Source organism: Acomys russatus, chromosome 5 (assembly GCF_903995435.1).
Source record: "Acomys russatus chromosome 5, mAcoRus1.1, whole genome shotgun sequence".
Classification (NCBI taxonomy): domain Eukaryota; kingdom Metazoa; phylum Chordata; class Mammalia; order Rodentia; family Muridae; genus Acomys; species Acomys russatus.
In genome coordinates this window covers 62111161-62129169 of record NC_067141.1, presented here as the reverse complement: position 1 = coordinate 62129169, position 18009 = coordinate 62111161, and the positions used below count along the sequence as shown (strand labels likewise).

Genomic DNA, 18009 nt, shown 5'->3' with positions numbered 1-18009 from the left:
CTCATTTTGTTGCTGAAAGTCAGAAGTATTCAATAATATATTTAGCCACTCTATATTGTTTTTTCCCTGAAAGTATTTTTTGTTGTTTTTCTTTGTTTTTAGTAAACTTCTCTAAAGTTACTGATCTCTATGTTGGAATTTGATTTTACAAAACCAAAGGCACACCAATTATTACTCATTTCTGATAATAAAATTAAAATAAAAACTCTGAACCTACTTTTGTAAACTTCTATTATAACATTCTTACATCCAATTCATATGCTCCATTCAGTCAAATAAGATGTAAGCCTAAGAGGTGGCCGCAAGATATGACAAGGACTTTTACCTTTTCTTAGGAGATGATCACAACACAATTTCATTAAAAGAGGATAGGTTAGTGGCCCCTTAGTGACACATACTTTATTACTACATTCAATACAAAAATACCAATATTTCCAGATACTTAAAGTGTTGCTATCTAATGTTTTTGTTAAAGAACAAAACACTCTGAAAACAGATCTGATTGAAATGGAGTTTGGATGAATGTTGGGTAGCACTTACCTACTTCTTGAACAAACACTGATTTCTTATATTTAAAAAATAAGAAAGACAGAATTTTAGAAGTCTTACTTGGGTCCCTCTGATCCAGCTGTCCTGCCCTGGGGTGCCTGGCCATGACCTTCTCATAGTTCAACAAGGGTCCTAACTATGTGCTCTTGGCCAAGGTCAGGAACCAGCTCCTGTCTACATGTGACCCCCAGAAGGAAGCTGAACTCCGAAGCTGGATAAGAGGGACTCATCAGCCTGTCCATGGGCCCTGACTTCCAGAAGGCTCTGAAATATGGGGTTATCCTATGCCCCCTCATGAACAAGCTACAGCCATGCTCGGTCCCCAGGATCAACTGTTCTGTACAGAACGGGCACCAGCTAGACAACCTCTAATGCCATCAAAGCCATGGTCAGCTATGGCATGAACCCCGTGGATCTGTTCAAAGCCGATGACCTGTTCTAGAGTGGGAATATGACACAGGTGCAAGAGTCTCTACTTGTGCTGGTGAGGAAGACCAAGCCCAAAGGGCTGAAGAGTGGTGTAGACATGGTGTCAAATACTCAGAGAAACAAGAGAGGAACTTCCATGATGCCACCATGAAGGCCAGCCAGTGCATCATTGAGCTGCAGATGAGCACCAACACATGTGCCAGCCAATCTGGCATAATGGTCTATGGTACCAGGTGACATCTCTATGACCCCAAGAACCACATCCTGCCTCCCATGGACCACTGCACCATCAGTCTTCAGATGGGCACCAATAGGTATGCCAGTCAGGTGGACATGACAGCTCCAGGCACATCTACACTACCAAGCTGGATACTGACAAGTATGACAACTCTTCCATGACTCTGTAGATGGGCTACACTCAGGGCACCAACCAGAGGAGCTAGGTATTCAGCCTGGGGTGGCAGATATATGATCCTAAGTATTGCCCACAGGGTGCCCCAGCTGATGGGTCTTGGGCTGGGGGTGACAACTGTGGTGAGGCCTCTGAGTACCTGGCCTACTGCTAGGAGGAGGTGGGTAAGCCCTGAACCAGCATCCCTGTGTGGATTTTGGGGTTTTGCTTTTTGAAACTGGGCCTCATTTTGTAGCCTTCTCCGGCCTGGAACTCACTGTAAACCTCTTGCCTCAGCTTCCCAAGGGCTGGGATGACAGGCCTGTGCTATCTATGTTCCCTCTTCACCCATCAGGCCTTGCTTTCTTTCCAGGATTGACTCACCAGGCAGGGGACATGGGGTTCCTGCTGGGATACCCAGGCTGTGGTTATCCCAGTGGGCTGTGAGAGAGGCTGGTCCCCAAAAGTTTCCAGTTTCTTCATCTCTTCTGCAGCAGTTTGTGGTTTGTGAACTCTTGGAAATTACAGGCAGTTTCAGCAGAAGAAATCAAGGAGTTTTGTGTTTTGTTTGTTTCCCACCACCACCCAGGGAAAGGTATGGGGGAGAGGGCAACAAGCCTTAAAATACTGCAGGCATTCTTTTTTTAAATATAGTTTATTAATTTATTCATATTACATCTAAATTTTTATCCCATCCCTTGTATCCTCCTATTCCTCCCTCCCTCCCATTTTCCCCTTACTCCCCTCCCCTATGACTTGCTCATATGGTATCAAGTATCTTCTTGGTACCCTGCTATCCTTCTTCTGAGTACTGCCAAACCTCCCTATCAAGGGGACATGGTCAAATATGGGGCACCAGAGTTCATGTTAAAGTCAGACCCCACTCTCCACTCAACTGTGAAGAATGTCCTGTCCATTGGCTAGATCTTGGTAGGGGTTCAAAGTTTACTGCACGTATTGTCCTTGGCTGGTGCTCATTGGCACTTTCAATGGCCCAAAAGATTTTGATTTTTAAAAAACATTTTTATTCCTAAATATTTGCTTGTATTTGTGTCAGTGGCTATTAGTGGTTTGACAATAAAGAATGCTCAAGACTCATAAGCACCTAAACTTTATACCTTATCAGTAATTAATCTATAGTGGCCTAGAAATCATATTTTAACCTTCAACCTGTTCATAAGTCGGCTTTCATTCCCCTCATGGCTCTTTCTATTCTCTTCTATATGTTTTTATGAGCTAAGAAGGTTTTTAAGCTTAGTCAGCTCTAGGTTGGTCAAGGGGCTGTTTTGTTTCAAGTCTCTCTCTGTTCAGTTTCTTGCTTGCATTTCATACTGAAATTAGTTTTACATACAATGTTTGTTGATTTCTTTTTTTATACCAAGCTAGACAACTTAGCTTTTAATATTTTTTTTTGCAATCACAGTTATTTCCACCTACATTCTATAAATTGTATCTGTCTTTCACTTGGTGTTGCAAAGAATATAATTTTTGTTCACATAGATAGTTTTCCTTGAATGGTTCTCATTAATTACTCAGATCATTTAACCAGAAGACACAATATCTAAATAAAGAAAACAACTAATCCTTGATGAGACCCATTGAACCATATATGAGTAAATACAGCAGTATACCACATTGCTGGAGAGGAAATCAATGTCCATTTCCCTCAAATTCTGTGTTTTATCTTTCATTGTATTGGGTGAAACATGATATTATGTTGTCCCACCATTAGTTAAGTAATTCTAGTATGGGTTTTGAAGGAGTTTATGGAATATAGAATATAAGAAATTGATTTTAAAATGTATTTAGAAGAATAAATGTATGGGACAATCCAATACGTTTTTGGAAATGATATCATAAAATTTTACCAATGCTGCAATTGAGGCTAGGGAAACGGCCTAAGTTAAGTGCTTGTTGTGCAAGCATGAAGATCTGAGTTTGATCCTTTAGAATCTACATAAAAAAAAAAAAAACAAGGAGACAGTGTGGTGGTATAATTTTTAGCAAAGGACGTAGGAAGAGGAGGATCCCTGGAGCTTGCTGGCAAACCAGTATAGCTGAATTGGTTAGCTCCAGGTTCAGCAAGAGGCTTCATTTCAAAACTAACTAACTAACTAACTAACTAACTAACTAACTAATTAATTGGAGAGCATTTGAGACATCTAGCATCAATTGCTGGCCTCCATAATTGTGCACACAGATACATGCACACCTGCATACACACACATAAACACAAATCCCCCATCCTAAAAAGATTCCTGATTGAATAGATGAAAATACTCTAGACAAGTATAGTATATATGTGAAATCAATATGTTTAAATGTTGTGACATTTAAAATCAACAAAGAAAAATAGGTTCTGTTTTACATCAGTCATAAAATTCCAGATAAATTAAATAGATGGTTTAGAGAGAGTGCTCAGCAGGTAAGGGCACTTATGCTCTAGAAGAGAGTCTGGGTTCATTCCCCAGCACCCACATGGTAGGTCACAACTGCCTAGAAACCCCAATTCTTAGGGATACAATGCCCTCTTCTGGGTCTACAGGCTGATGTACACATGCAGTGCACATAAACTCATGCAAGTTGACACATAAAAATCAACTTTTAAAAATATTTATATAGAGAACTCTGTTCCTAATTATTGAAATCTTAAATAATGTAAAAGAATATTTTAAATTTGGGTATAAATGTCTGTTATAAACTTAGGAATAGTGAAGGAAATTTGTGTCACATTTAACTTCATAAGACTATTTTATTCCTGTTTTACAATATATGCATATATTAAAATGAGTAACAATAGAAGAGATAGATGTAAATGTGGAAGACAAAATATTAAGATATGTAATAATGAATATTTCTAATGAGAATATAAACTAGTATAAAATTAATCCTAAACCTACAACTCCAGAGGGTCCTGGAGAACTACAGGCCAGAAAAGTAGGAAGTAACTCATGAGACAGGAAAATAAATTTTATTTAAATTACCTATTTTTTCTACTAGTTTGTGATCCAGAATTATATACAGGATAATTCATTGCATTTATTTGACATGCCCCATTAGTAAATTCCAGTATCTGATAGTTCCTTTAATCTTCACTTCTTTCATGACCTTGAAATGTTTGAAGGGCACTAATAAAGTATTTTTGAGAAATGTCTCTCAACTTTGGGGTTGTTTTGTGTTTTCTTGTGTTCAGACTAGAGTTATGGATTTGAAGGATGTATCACAAAACTGGTATGGCTCTATCATCCCATCATTGCAGAGGGTCCATAATATCAATATTTCTCATTATTAGTGATATTAATCTTTGTGTTTTAGATCCTGTAGTGGTTGCTGTATTTTAACGCCTTAAAAATCACAGCTATTTATTTTTTGTATTATATCCCTTTGAAGCATCAAAACATATTAATTACTACATTGAAAATTATTCATTTATGTAAAATTGTATCAAATACAAGCAGATCCACAGCAGAGATTACATCACTGGTTTCTTGGAGACAAGTGGGTGAGTGACAAATGAGCTTGTTATATTAGAGGGTACTAATTTCATCTTCACCATAGGTAGGTAGCTCAGGGTTACTCAGTCAATGCTAAATGATTCTAATATATTTACCAGTAACTTGTTTAGGAATGGCCAAAGACGTAAAATGTGGAGACTTCTGTGGAGCTTCTGGGAAAATTCTCTGTACTTAGAAAAATGCATCTGGACAAAAAGTTCCTATTGTTCATAGAAACAATATGTGAAGAGGTGATACATAGAGCTGCTGTAGTCACCCTGCCTCGGCTAAGGGCCAATTCTGAGGACAAAGTCATTACTTAAAGGAAAACTGAGAAAGAATTGTAAAAAATTCATGTCATTAAACATATCACTGAACCATTTAGTTAAAAACACCTTTGAATACCATTATGTCTTCTCTTTTTATATACAATACTATACTTATGTATTATTATTTTACATTTCCCCTTAAAGTGTCCTAATTAATTCAGAGCAGGGCTCTGCCATGAGAAAGTGTTTTTCTTATCTAGAACTTCAAGGAAGCAATAAATCTGATAACCAGGAGCAGGAGATTTGAAATGAGTCAGACCTGTCTTTAAATCTGTGCTGCATCTTACACTAGTTGGTTAACCTTCAATGAGTTATTTCATATCTCTGCACTTTCTTTCCTCATAGCTATGAAATGAGAACATTATTGGCTCTCTTAGAGTAAAATTAGGAATAAATGCAGCAATGAAACTGAGAGCTTTATGAATGATATCAATATTCATAAATGTAGAGTGATGCCAATGCCCACATCATTATCATTTATGTATTTGGTAAATGCTGATTATGCACATAGTTTGTAGGTTAAGTGCTGAAGACAGTTTGCTTCTACCTTGTGGAGACACAAATATAAGCTATGAGATGAGTTGTATTTATGGGCGAAAGTTTTATGGTTCACAGGAAACTGTTACGCTTTCAGTGGAGGCATCAGGTATCTGAGAGTTTCTTTATTTTTCTGTCTCCTCTAAGATCTGGGAAAGAGGAAATGGACTAAGTAGCCCTGTATCTCTGCGGTTTGAAGCAATGCATTAGAAGATCTGGGCTGTACTCTTAAAGGCATGAATCATCTGGTGTCACAGCTGACTGTGTTGTCCTTTGCCAGGTCATTTTCATGGCTGTTCTATTCCCTGGCCCTTAAAGCTTTGGAGCTTATCATTTTAAAATAGTACTTAAGAGAAATGTTGAGTGATTCTAGAAAATTGTGCCTTTCTTTAGCCTGTCCTTAGATGCATGTCTTTTCCTTTCAGAAAAGTGATCATGAAAGTGGAGGCTTCTGTCTTCCTTCACTAGCATAGCCTAGGAGATCATCTTTATGATGCGCATCTCAAGGCAACATCCCCTGTCACAGAATATGAACACACAGATGTAACACTTTGCTCTTCATTCAACTGCACATCAGCAAAAAGTAAGGGAAAGTGTGCAGCAAGGCACTGGAATATAGAATTAAAAGAGAACTGGTCTGTAAGTCAGGTGACCAGCGTGACATATTTACTTCTACACCTTAGAATTTTTTCATATTTTCTGTATTTATTTGCTGATTATTTGCATGTATTGACTGAATAATTATCTAATATTTTTATCTAATTTATGAATTAAATTTCAATGTCTACGAGAGTTGAGAGACAACATTTACTTACTATTAACATAATTCCTGAATACAATAAATGCCCAGTAAATAAACATGAGAAAGTTATGACTAAAGTAATGAGTTTGTAAGGTGACTGGACTTTAGGAGAGAGTCCCCAGGACCCTATTATAGAATAAAAAGAAAGTTTCTTTCTCTTACACCTTCTTCAGTGTTAGACTGATATGCTTTTCCTTTATTTTTTAAAAAGAAGGAAATAAAAGCTGTTTTATTTGAAACAATGGCAAACCACCTCAAGATAGAGGTGCTAGGAAGAACTTTCAGACAATTATGACTATTTTAACTTTACAAGAATGGGTTAGTCAAAGCTTTAAAGTACATACATGTACGTATCTTAAAGACCAATGTAAGAAAAAGCATGTAAGGGTAACACCATTAACCCGTGCGTTTTGGTCTCAGTCAGGAATAGGAAAAGCTCATTCGGGAATAGGAAAAAGGTCATTTGTTTATGTGTTGAAATACGTTTAGGGGTTTCCATAAAGGATTGTTGGGAAACTGAAAGATCTTGCAAGAGAAATGAAGTCTTATATTTGAGATGCCTCTGATGCCGAGGACATCTTGAAGTAATATGGAGCTCTTGATGACACCTCTTCAACACTTAGTAAATCTGACCTTTCCTTTCATCTGTTGTTATGCTGAATCACATGGCCCAGCAAGCAGCAAACACATTGCAACCAAATTTCACAATTGCAGCCTGGGAACATGTGCTCCTTCAAATTGATTAGTGATATTACCAGTGTTTAAACCCATTTCCTGTCACCTTGCAGAATGGGGGTTACTTGACAGGAAGTCATTCTGCTGTCATCCAGCAGGGTTGCCAATGCAATTCTTTAAACTTGTCAGTGAGCAGAGAGGCACCCGGTTTATTCTGGTCTAAAGCTTTTGCACATGTTGAGCAATGCAATGTTGAGACCATCATGGAAGCACCTAGTTTTGATACTAATGGAATGTGCATTTCCTTGAGATTTCTAAGTTTCTGAGGGTTTTAGCAAATGCTGACATGGAAACTGTTTTAGTTTAAAAAAATGACCCTTCTCTCTTTAAAAAATAACCTATTTTATGCTTAAAGGGCCATTTTGCAGTAGGTGTGTCTTCAAGTCTATTTTGAAAAATCACCACTTTGTGGAGTGGGCAAAGAAAGAAGTCCCAAGAGGCAGCACATTTCCTCTAATAAATTCAAATGACACACTCTTTGTATTGAAGATATTATTTGTCATACATTTCCCTTGTCATATTGAGCATTCCCAGACCATCATTTAAAACAGATTGGTAATTTGGCCCTTAATTTTGGCACCTGTACATCTTTTAAAGCTGTAGGCTGTGTTTGGAGACTTTACTACTCTGTAAGTTAATACCCTTTCAGGGCCTAAACCCCACCATTAACTGTAAATTGGCCTCTCAGGATGCTGGATAGAACCATTTCTTATATTTATTTGTTTAATCTTTATTAGCTAAGGGTTGTTCAAGAGCTCTATGGGAATTATTTGCCCATGAGACTTGGAGACATGTTTAAATCTTTCCTAGTAAGTCAAGGGTTAGGAGAGAGTTTGATCTCTGTAAGTACTTTAGGCTGCTTATGACTCTAACCTTTGTTTCCAGGCAGCCTTGAAAACCAAGCATAAGCTGCTTCCATTCCCTGGCATGTAGGCCTAGTGAGTTCTAGATTTTCATAGCTAGAGAGGATCACAGAGATCATCTGGTCAAAAACATTTATGTTACAATTGGGGAAACTAAAGTCCAAAGAAAGGAAGTGATCAAACTGCTAGAGTTTTAAGTTATTTCTCTCCCCAGGTGGTATGTGCTTTTTAGTACAATTTTATAGCATAAAACCTTTACAAACCAGGAGAAAGATTACTATTGATGAAGCTTTATGGACCAGTATGGCATTTGGAGTGATTCCTTGAATGGCAGGCTCTTAAGGTGCTTTGCTTTATCCTTTTCTTTCTATTACTATTGAGTCCTCTTCTGCTTAGATAATTAGCCTTCAAAATTAAATGAGTTTCCTTACATATTATATCAGGTGTGTACATTTCAAGACATATAAACACAATGCCTGGCATGAAGTATGTTCTTTAAAGTATTTCCCCAAAGCATACTACACAGTGGCTTTAAAGACTAGACAGGTTATGTCCTCAACATTGTCACTGTGTCTAAGCAGGATGAAGACTTCTAAGCAGGCTATTTTCATGTTAATTTTCTTTGCCAAGTATGCTTTTTTGCCTTTCATAATGCTTTTTGCTAAAATATTTTCAGAGAGGTAGCCAGTGAGCTTATTTGGTTTCATGCTTGGTCTTTTGGCTTTCCCAAACAGTGGTTGCCTTATGATTTTGTCTGTTACTCTAGACTAGAGTCGATCAATGTCCTCTTCAAGGAAAGGACCTTATTTCCTAAAGGACCTCACCAGGTTTTTATTTACTACCAGTTGCTATTCCATAGAGTGGAGTCTAAGGGTCTATGAAATTAGGATAATTTCATTTTTAGTTCAAAGTGAAGAAACAAATGGACAATAATAATATAATGTAGTGTTTCTCTCGTCAAAAAGTTTCAGTGGCTATACCAATTTTGTATTTATATCTGAATGTTAAGTGTTGCAGTGTTGGTCAGCACTGGCCCAAATGTAGGAGCACCAATATCATCTAGGATTTGAAGTGAATTCCTCAGTCCTAACTGTTAGATCAAGTGCTCCCAAGAATCTGAGATCTGATAAATTTTAGGAGATTCTTAGATACAATAAAATCTCAGCTGCATTGGTATTAACTTTAAAACTGATATGATCATTCACCAAAATGCCCATATCTTTTTATTCTTTCTGATGATTTCGGCTTTGTATACATTTACACACTTGATATTTCATCATATTTTCTTAACTGGTTTTTATTCAGACAGTTTTCTGGGCTATTAAATGAATGCCCTTACTGACTTTCCTCCTTAAGACGCAGTTTCGATAAAATCGTGCCTCATCTATAATATAGCCTCAGGTATATCTCAGGTTCTCCACTTACAAGTGGCTCTGCCTTTTTCTGCAACTCATAAGACTTGATTTTTCTTGTGCATTAAATTTATCTTTAAATTAGGGTTGTTGCTCTTCTTCAAACCTCTACCTCCCTCCCATTCGTGACTGTGCTTATTAATAGTATTTGTGGAACTGAGTCTCAAACCCAGAACTTTATATGTTAGGCAAGCACTCTACCACGTAGCTATATCTTATTCATTCATGTAGTCAGCAATCAAGACATGTTTCTTGAGTAACCGAAATTATCTTTTGTGGACTGAAAACAACATAATCAGAACTTGGTGATTTGGGTTTTCGATATAGATCTGCCATTAATTTTGATTTCTTTTTTCTTGTTTGTTTTTGGTGTGTGTATGTACATGTTTGTATGTGTGCAGAGCCACATAAATGTGCATACACACATGTGTATACACGTGTGTAGAAGCTAGTGGTCAACCTTGGGTGTGATTCCTCAGGTACTGACAACCTTGAGTTTTTGTGTATATGTGCATGTATGTGCAGATGTGTGTACATATGTGTGTTCATGTGATTGTGGGACAGAGGCCAAACTTAGATGTCTTTCCTCAGAGCCATCAACCTTGTTTTATTGACACAGAGTCTCTCTAGGTGCTGGAGTTCACTGATTAGGCTAGGCTGGCTACATGGGCCTCAAGGGTTAACTAGTCTCTGCCTCCTCAGTACTGGGTTTACAGGCACCACTATGCCTGGCTTTTGTTGCATAATTGCTGAGGATTAAATGCATAGTTATACTTGCAAATGAGTACTTTAGTGACAGACATATTTTTCTAGGTCTACCTTGTTTGTTAAGGCAGCCTCTACTGGCCTTGAATTAACCAAGTAGGCTAAGCTGGCTGGCCATCATTAGAGCTGCCTGTTTTCACCCTCTGTAGCATCCAGGATACAGAAAAGTACCACCATGTAAAGCTCTCTCCTTGGGCTCCTTCATGCTTGCACAACAACCTCATTAACTGGGCTCTATCTCTGGCCCTACCTCAGTTTCTGAGACGGGTCCTTTGATTGGTATTTAAGTGGCCGGGTTAGGTAGCCTGGCTGGCCCGTAACCCACCTCTCTTCATTTTCCCAGCACTGGGGTTAGATGCATGTGCTGCAATTCTTGGAGTTTTATTTTTAAAAGCAGGGGTTTGGGAGAACAAACTCAAGTTCTTGAGATTACAAAAAGAGTACTTTACCAACTAAATGATCTTCACAGTCCCCAGTCTTGCATCTTCTAGGAAGTCTGCTTTATCAGTAAATTAAAAGAGTTAAATCAACTGAAAGTTCCTAAACAGTGGCCTGTAAATGATACCATTCCATAATGAAATTTTCAGCAGCTTAGGGTGGGATGAGAAAATAAAAATGAAGCTAAATGAACTAAATTTATTTAAATTTTGTTTTAAGTTTATGCCCTAACATTTTCACATGTCTATAATGATATGATAATCGATGATAACTGGCATTTTAAGAGTCCCTGGCTTGCAAAAGCAAGTGGCTGGGGAAAAGGAACAATACTATTTTGGTGTTTTCTCCAAAATATATATTTTAAAATATTACCAGCCTATGAATCTTTTTTATATGAATTATTGGCTTTGATGTGTTCCCATTTTCCTTTCAGGATGAGCATCTTATAGTCTATTAATTTTAGTTCAATCAAACCTGGAGGTGAAATTGTTATAGAAAATCAGGTGCTATAGAAACTGAAGTTTAGAATTCTACAAGTAACTGATTTCCTGGCCCACTGTTAAATTAGTACTTATACACAGTGATAAGCCATGTGGCTGCCAGTAACCATGTGTCGGGGGAGATTCAAAACTAGGTCTGGTGTTCAGTTTTCTTTTATGAACCTTCAAACAGTTCTAAAAGCTATTGCACTGAAAAAATACATAATTAAAGCAAAATGGAAGGTTTTTTTCTTTTAATTCTTCACTACCCTTGCAAGGTCTGCTTCACCCTTGTTGGCATAATAGGAGGCTCTAAGGCACTAAAGAAAGAAGTGGCACTTAGTAGCATATGGCAATTTTTCTAAAATATTTATATTTTCAGATATAGGACTGAGCTTTATTGAAATAATAGAGGGGCCATTTAGGAAAAGCTTTTCAAGATTGTCCTGAAGATCACTTCACTCTGCTCTACTCCCCGTCTACTCTCCCATGCTCTGACCACAGCCTCTGCCTGACTGAGTGTCCAACAGCCTGAGCCTTTCAAAGGGTTCTGACTCGATTTTACAGGAGCATATCTTTTTATTATTAGCACATTAAAGCCAATATATTTTTGGCTTAGAAATCTGATGCTAATTGGTTTGGGAATATTTTATTTAAAAATCTTTTTCCAAATGCGACTGTGAATCCTTCAGTTTCTTGACTCAGAACTAATAAAAACATTAAATCCGGCAGAAATAGATTACCTAATGGGGCAGAAACATTTTAATTGTGGAGGTTACCTGTCAATCTAGTGTTTTCATGTCTTTCGTCTAGAAACAAGCCTATAGCTAATTGACTTCTGTTCTTTCCTCCCGACTTCTCATTTTTCTGAACATAGAAGACTCAAATTAAAACAAAGATAAAATTCCAAAGGAAGCTGGCATTGATCAAAGTTTGGGTTAAATTGAATTAAGTGCTTTTTATTGAACTCAGCAGTATTAGTTATTAAAACCAGAGGTTTTTACCCTTGCTAGTGTAAAAAAAGAAAACAATGACTCACACAAGAGCACAGATTTTATTGAGAAATTAAAGCACTCATTTACTCTTATTCCATTAAAGCTTTTGCAGACAAACACATGTAAACAAGGTCAGGAGATGCAAGGCAGTGAGGCGGCAGTGCCTGTGTGCTAGCCGCCTGTTGTGGGAACCTGGAGGAATGTTGCATCCAGGAAGAAAGCAGGAAGGTGGTCTGAGCACTCCCTTTGTGCAGTGTTTAAGTTATCTGTGTTTCCATAGTACTTGGATGTTTCTGAAATGAGCTGGGATTGTGTACATGGTGAAGAGGAAGAAGACAGTAATATAACATAAAGAACATTAGTCAGGAAGTTAGACCCTGACTACCAGTGTTACACCTATCATTTCCAAGCTGCTTGGCCTTGGGTAAGACACCTAAACTGCACATCGTTATCTGTACAAGGGGTTAGGGGGGATGAGTCTCAAAGGCTCTCTTCCCATTATGTCATCTGTTTCTGTGCTTTGTTTTGTGCCTGTGGGAGACCATTGTGACTTATAATGAATATGGAGGGTAGCCCATACTGGAATGAAGAAACTATGTCCTCTTAGCTTTTCATCTCTTCTTTCATAAATGAACTAAAGTCCAGATTGATATCAGGTAATGGTCAGAACAGGATTCTTCCAGCGCTCATCCTCTTACAGAAACATGTGTCTGAACAGCTGCTCAGGCATGAAAATGTCCTCGCAAGAGTCAAAATGGACCTAGGCTACAGCGCCTGACTCTAACAAAGAGATAAGAAAGAATGCACTGCGGAAGGTAAAACACAGGGTTACACCGCCATGTCCCTCTGTGAATCAGGGAGAGATGTAATGGTAGTTTCGGTTTCTTTGTAGACTCTGTTAGGTTATATAAGCATGTTTTTGTTTTAATCCCAAGTGTGGGGTTTAAGTTTGGGCTTTAGTTTGTCCACAGCTGAGAATTGTCTCATGCAGGGCACAGTCTTTGCCAGCCGGTCCAGCCTGCCTCCTGCAGTATGGAGTGGGGTGTGGCCTAGGCCTCTGAGGAGGATTCATAGGAGAGAAAAAAGAGTGAGGCACATAGCAGTTTGGAAAGACCAGAGACTGGTGCAGCAATGGAGAGAAGTATTTCAATGCAGCAGCTGGGAGGAGACTGCTTGCTGCATTTGCTGACAGAGATTGGTATTGTCTCAAAAGAACCCAACTGACTCTTAACAGCTGGGAGAAGTAAAGGGGTCTGTGCCTCTTCTCCCCACTAACCTTCTTTCTCATTACAGGGTTAAAGGGTTGGTGGAAGGGAGACAGAGGCTTCAATACCACAAATAAAATAGTTAAAAAAACAAGGGTCACAGAAATATCCTTCCCTTGGGGAAAGGAGAAGGAATTAAATAGCAGGTGATGCCTCAGTCCTGAAACCATGCTTGCTCCAGTAAAATTTCCCTGTTTCAGACTTTGGTGATGTCATGCAGAGACTAAGATTCTGGACCACCACTCTACCAGGCAGGTACTACTTGAATGAATGTAAGCTTTGATTTTTATGTTTTTTCTTTTGTGATTTTACCATATATTTTTGTTTTGCACACACCATGAGGCTTACATAAAATATCTTATAGCAGATTAAGTTAAGCTGATAATTTTGATTACTTAAATACAAAGAAAGATAGAAAGACAATGGGCAAAGGATCTCAAAAATAACCAGATAAAATGGATGTAACAACCTCTTTCCTATTAAAATTACCTTGAGTGTAAGCAGATTATATTCTACAATACAAAGGTAGTGTGGCTGAAATGATTGCAGAATATTTTGCCCAATAACAGCAGAAAACACTTTTTTTTTTCAAATTATACAGAACACTCTATTATAAATAATCTGTTAGGTGGTGAAACAAGACAAAACTAAATACAAAGATTTAAATACTATCAAGTATTTTTTTTTTTTCTGGATCCAATGGTATCACACTAGAAATCAATAGTAAGAGGAATATTAGAAAATTCAAAACCACATGAAAATGAAACACCAGGCTTCTGAATAATAAAAAAATGAGACTTTAAAATAGTCTTGAATTTAGTGAAAACACATATATATAGCATCAAAATCAAGGCGGTGAACCAAAAGCTGTTCTATTAGGGAAGGTTATGGCAACAAATAACACAAAAACAGGGAAGATCTTCATGTGCCACTCTAGGATCAGTCAAAGCCAAGATGCACAAAGAGTAATTGGCAAATTTCAACATCCTTTAATGGTAAAACTCAATAAAATCAAGTACATAAGGAATATACTTCAACAAAATAAAGATCATATTTGCATATCATAGCTAATAATTACAGTAATAAAATGCATTACTCTAAGACGACACCCCCGCACCTGCTGTGTGTATTCGGTACTTGTTGTGGTTTGCATGTGGAGTGTTTACGAGGTAGAACCTGGCTGGAGGAAGTATGGGGAGGGCTTGAGTTGCTGTACTTGGACTCCAATTCCTGGTTTCTTTTCTGTTTTCTGACTGTGGTTGCAATGTGACTGTCGCATCTCCAGGTCCCACTTCACATCTCCCTTGCTATCACAGAGCAAAACACTTCCTTCCCCAGACCACTTCTTTTCAGGTGCCATTGTCACTGTAGCAGTGAGAAAAGTAACAAAGGTAATGAAAAGTGGGGGCTATTGTTATGAAAAACCTATGGATTCTTTTCCTTGTTTTTTTATTTTTATTATTATTTTTTATTTTTGAGACAGGGTTTCCCTGTGTAGCCTTGGCTGTGCTGGACTTGCTTTGTATACCAGGCTGGCCTCAAACTCACAGTGATCCACCTGCCTCTGCCTCCCGAGTGCTGGGATTAAAGGTGAGCGCCCTCTTAAACCTTTAGAACTGGTTGATATATGGAAGGAATGTGGAAGAGTTTAGAGTTCTAGGTTGTAAAAACCCTCAAATGCTATAAACAGAGATTAATGGACCATTGTGATGAGAAAGCTAGAAAGTACTGGGACACTAGAAAGCTGAGAGAAATGGAGACTGTGGAGTCTTAGCTTTCTCTTTTTAAATTAATTTATTGATATTACATCTCAATTGTTATCCCATCCTTTGTATCATCCCATTCCTCCCTCACTCCCACTTTCCCTTAGTTCCCCTCCCCTATGTCTGTGATTGAGGTGGACCTCCTCTCCCTGTATATAATCATAGGGTATCAAGTCTCTTCTTGGTAACCTGCTATCCTTCCTCTCAGTGCCACCAGGCCTCCCCATCCAGGGGACGTGGTCAAAAATGGGCTAGATCTGGGTAGGGGTTCAAAGTTTACTGCCTATATTGTCCTTGGTTGGTGCCACAATTTGAGCAGGACCCCTGGACTTAGATCCTCGCATCATAGTGTTCTTCTTGTAGGTTTCTAGGACCCTCTGGATCCTTCTATTTCCCTATTCTCCCATGATTCTCTCACCTAAAGTCCCAATAGGATGTCATCCCCTCTGACCCACTTTCCTGGTAAGTGAAGACTTTCATGGGACAGGCCCTTTGGGTTAGTGTCTCGAAATAAGTGAGTATATACTGTTTGACTCTGTTTGCTTCTGGGTGAACTCACTCATTATGATAATTTCTAGTTCAATCCATTTGTCCACAAATTTTGGGAATTCCTTGTTTTTAATAGCTGAGTACTATTCCATAGTGTAAATGTACCACAGTTTCTTTATCCATTCTTCTACTGAGGCACACTTAGGCTGTTTCCATGTTCTGGCTATTATGAATAAGACCGCTATGAACATGGTTGAGCATATGTCCCTGTTGTGTGGTGGAGCATTTTCTGGGTATATTCTAAGGAGTGGAATAGCTGGGTCTTCAGGAAGCCCTATTCCCAGTTTTCTGAGAAAGCACCAGACAGATTTCCAAAGTGGTTGTACTAGTTTGCATTCTCACCAACAATGAAGGGGTGTTCCTCTCTCCCCACATCCTCGCCAGCATGTGGTGTCACTTGAATTTTTTATCTTAGCCATTCTGATGGGTATAAGATAGACTCTCAGTGTCATTTTGATTTGCAAACTCAAGTCCTCAACATAAAACCAGAGACATTAAATCAGTCAGAGGAAAAAGTGGGGGAGAGTCTGGAACACATTGACACAGGAGACAACTTCCTGAACAGAACACCAACAGCCCAAGCCTTCAGGTCAACAATTAATAAATAGGACCTCATGAGGCTGAGAAGCTTCTGTAAGGCAGGAGAGACTGTCAACAGAACGAAGTGACAGCCTACAGACTGGGAAAATTTCTTCACCAACCCTTCATCTGACAAAGGTCTAATATCCAAAATATATAAAGAACTCAAGAAATTAAACACCACCAAATGAAATAACCCAATTGAGAAATGGGGCTCAGAACTCAACAGAGAATTCTCAACAGAGGAATATCAAATGGCTGAGAAACACTTAAAGAAATGCTCAACCTCCTTAGACCCAGCTTTCATAGGAGAACAAGACTAATATAGCTGCATTATGCCCGTGGCCTGAGAACTTACATAAGGCTGAATCTAAGAACAATAGAGCTGGAAGGGAAGGATGAGAGAAGCTCCTCTGAGTTGGGGTGACAGCATCGTAAGTCCCAGATGACAGGCGTAGAGCTGCAGGACTTGGTATTTTTTTTGTGTGTGTGTGTTTTGGTTTTACTTTGGTTTGCTCTTTCCTTGCTATGCACTCATTCCTCTCTTTTGCAACAGGAATGTTTACTCCATGCCATTATATGCTAAAAGTATATATCTTGTATTTTGATTTTGCAAAGGCTCATAGTAAAGAGTTTATCTTGAAACACAGAAGAGACTAGGGCTTTTGCACTGTTAGTATACTAAGTACTACATAGACATTTGTAGTTGGAGCAAATGTGTTTTGTATTATAGTTAGTGTTCAGCCTGCTAGGGCCAGGGCTGAATGCTGTGGCTCAACTGTAAAATGCCTACCATAGGTGCAGGACCTTACTATAGGTTCAAGGTTGTTGAACACTTGGCCCTCAGCTGGTGATGCTTGTTTGGAAACTTGTGGAACCTTGGAGAAAGTGGGGCAGTGAGGGCAGGCCTTGGGATTTATAACCCAGTCCTAATTTATGTTCATCTTGTGTTCTGACTGCGGAGATGATGTGAACAGCTGGTCTTCTGCTCCTGCCACTGTACCTCTCCTCAAGGCTGGGACGAGTGGCCACAGACTGCATACTATCATGGATCCCTCATCCCTAAATTACTTCTTGTCTGATATTTTGTATAATAATAAGAATAGTAAGCAATTCAAGAGTATTGGAAACCTTACCAAGAGGAAATAGACAGGGTAAGAAAGAATACAAGCACCATCCAAATTCTAAAGGAAGAAGATAGTCCCTTTATGTAAACAGTATGATCTTATAAACAGAAAACTAACAACCTCATCAGAAAGCCATTTGAACTAATAAAAACAGTAGTGTGGAATATTTTAAGACAATAGCAAAAATTATCTCAGTCTACCTTACAGAGCAGTCTAGGAGAGCCCGAGTTACAACATGAGACCCTGTCAAAACCAAGAAAAATACTCTGAGACAGAAACCAGGAAGGCATTCTTACTCACAATAGTTTCTAAAGAAATATTTAGGAATAAAATTGGCAATGAACATTTGATTAAGGAAGCTGAAAGAGAAATAGTGAAAAGATAGCACATGCTTACATTTGGAAGAATTACTATTCTTTAAATGTCCATATCGCCCCAAATGATGTACAAATTTCACGCACCTTTTGTCAAAATTCCAATAACATTTTTCACAGAAACAGAAAAAAAA

At 38.4% G+C, this 18009-nt stretch overlaps 1 protein-coding gene and 1 pseudogene across 8 annotated transcripts in view; both read left to right on the top strand.

The window, feature by feature from the left end:
- Hpse2 (heparanase 2 (inactive)) overlaps nucleotides 1–18009 on the top strand; it is a 686746-nt gene that overhangs the window by 186759 nt on the left and 481978 nt on the right. The gene's annotated exons all lie outside the window — the stretch shown is intronic.
- Nucleotides 654–1565, top strand: LOC127190149 (calponin-2-like; annotated as a pseudogene).